Source organism: Chenopodium album, chromosome 20, assembly GCF_948465745.1.
Source record: "Chenopodium album chromosome 20, dcCheAlbu1.1, whole genome shotgun sequence".
Classification (NCBI taxonomy): Eukaryota; Viridiplantae; Streptophyta; class Magnoliopsida; order Caryophyllales; family Amaranthaceae; genus Chenopodium; species Chenopodium album.
The window spans coordinates 14,423,413-14,426,500 of record NC_137853.1 but is presented as its reverse complement, the minus strand read 5'-3'; positions in this window follow the sequence as shown (position 1 = coordinate 14,426,500).

Sequence of the window (3,088 nt, the reverse complement as noted above, 5' to 3'; positions counted from 1 at the left end):
ATTTCACCACTAACTAACGGATTCCATCCATAAATCCGTTAGTAGGGCTCACCTTTTTTATGCTTCCTTTTCATCTCCCCCGATCTTGCATGTGAAACAGCCAACAACGAAATCAACTCAACTTGGTTCATCGAAATTTTGTTTTGGCTAAGGAGGGGGTCGGAATTAGGTGGTGGCTAGTGTTTTAGGAGTGAGAAATTTGGTGGTGGATAGGGGTTTAGGAGTGGTCAAAATTTAGTAGGAAGGGGCTTTATGGGTGGTTGGAATTCTGTGGCTAGCGTTTTTAGGTCGGAAATTGGTGGAAAGGGGGTGGGAATCCGGTGGGAGGGGGTCGGAATCCGTGGTTGTACCTAGTGTGTTGTGCGGTGCGGTGGATGTGGCTGCAAAGTGGGGCTGGTAGCTAGTCCGGCAGTGGTATTAGTAGCCGGTTTGACGGTGGGTGGGAGCCTGTTGGTGGCTGGATTTTCATTTAATTTTTATAAATTTTTTTTTTATTATTTTTTATCTACTGTTTTAAGAAAATTTACCTAATAAAATGGTGACACGTGTACATGATAGGTGACAAGGGGAAAACTAGGTCGTTGGACTAATCCTACCTAAGCCAAACAAAATTAATAAACACTCAACAAACCTAAATACAAGTATAGAGGTAATTCAAGGGTCGAACCCAAAGGAACGGTAATGTCTAAGTGCTTTCAATTATATGCCTAAGCTAGGTCGAAGGCGAAGGGTAAAAGGTGACACTAACAACTACTAAGATGAAGAAACCAAACAAATAAAGTGCTAGGGATTAGGATCCGCAAATAATAGCAATGAACATAGCAAATTGGAATAGGAAAGTTAACTAAGTCAAGCAATGTGAGGGAGGATCAATCATGCAACCAAAAGAGCATATCAAGCTATTCTCCTAGAGGTCTAACTAGCGTCAACTACGATGAACTCTAGCTAAGAAACATCACAAGACACCTCAATCGTGTAAATGCAAGCCACAAATCAATGGTCCGTATCAATGTGAACTTACAATGCAATCTAGTGCAACAATCAAAGTTAGCTAATCTTTAATTAATCACACACATGCACATGATCAATTAACCAATTTAATCACATCAGCAACTCCATCAATTATCCCCAATTTACATCAATCCATTACATCATATAAGCTTCACCAAATCCCTAACTAAACAACTACTCTAACCACATCATCAAATCAACTAACAACTAAAGAAATCAATAATCAACAATCTAAGAAGAACAATTACACTAATCAAAGATCAATCATCAAATTCCAATAAAAATCAAGCAATCCAAACATGAATACTAAACAAAACAATAAATGAGATAGAGTTTAGAAAAGCTCATTGATAATAGAGAAGATATCCAATACAATTGTCACCATTGAATCTTCAATCTCTGAATCACCATTGAAATTCCTCACTTTCTCTCTCTAAAATCTACTCCTAAAACTAACCCTAAATCTAGAGACAGAAGCTCTCAACTAAGCTAAGATTATGATCTAATTCTTCTTCTAAAACTTCTTCCAAAAATCATGTTTACATAGGTATAAATAGAGGTGCAAAAACGTCAAAAACCAAGCAAAAAGAACCCACGGCGGCGCGCCCGGGCAGCAGGGGAGGTGCGCCCGCACCACCCTGGTGCGCGGCCGCACCACCTGCGCGCGCGGCCACACCTAGCTGGGTTTCTTCGTTTTCTCATGTCATCAAGTATTTACGATGGGTGCATGACTTATGATGGTGATGAACACTAGAAGTGTCAGTAGCTAGGCTTAATATTGGTGGGTACACCACCCCTTTGATGGTAGCACCGTATGCGAGCGCAAGAGAAGAGCCAAGACTTGGAACTTCCACTTCTTTGCATCTTGAGCTTCCCGAATGCCATGAACTTGATCCAAAAGTTTCCTCCACCTCATTGGATCACCAAAATCAAGACCCGAACCTCGTTCAATACCTACAACCACGAAAATAGAGCAAATAAAGGAGAAAAGGCTAGAAAACCAACGAAATGCACGAAAACTACAAAATAAGAGAGGAAAGGTAAAACTAAGCAACAAAGTATAAAACTAAGCATTTATTATGCATGAAAGCCATAAAAAGAGGATAAAAAGGACCTAAATGCTCATCAAATGGGTGCCATTTATGACACCCATCAATAGGCCCCCACTAATGGATTTATGGACAAAATCCGTTTGTTGGATGCAATTGTTGGTAAAAGCTAACTTACATTTTTTTTATTTATTTGGTGGCAAAATAAATTTTTTTTTTTTGTATTTTTTTGTAGGTGGTAAAAGCTAATAAGTGGTTTTTTAGAGGTGGTAAAAGTAAAAAATTCCTTAATTATTTTCATCCTTATATGCTTTAATTAATTAGTATTTTTAATATTGATGTCGTATAATTTGCTTATTATAACTACCCTGTTGTGTGTTTAATTAGTATTATGTAAATGAAACCATGCCTAATAAGATATTTTGGACAACTGGTTTAAGTTTTCTTTAATCTTGTGTAGTTGATTAGTGATCACAAATTCAGAATACTAAGAATTATATGTGCATTATTATTCAACCAAATTAGTAATATTAGTTTCGAGCAAATTGAAATTTGATTGTATGTCTATTAAATCGCAAATTAATACTTGTCGCAATACGAATCGAGTTGAGGCCTGTATAGGCGAGATGTTATCCTTGACTCAATTTCATACTATGAACCCCAATTCTCTAACTAGTCTTGGTTTGTAACCATATAAAGTTAGTAATATCATGGATTATGAATGAGGTGTAACCTTCATGAATTAATAATATTCAATTCGTGGTTGCCTTTGTCCCTTTCGTAAAATTCATATATAAACGGTTTAGAAGTTCCTTCAAAACTTGTTGTAGCTCCCTACTTTATCCTTAGTCCGAAATTGTTATAATATATTATTCCCAACTTCCTACGATTTACAAGCATATTCACCTATGCTAAAGCACGCGCATTTTACGCGATGCCTCGAGTCGCATTGTGATTGGTTTAGTTTTAGTTTTAATATTTTATTTTTTAAAATATGATGTAAATTTTTTTAAAACTTAATTGTTTTT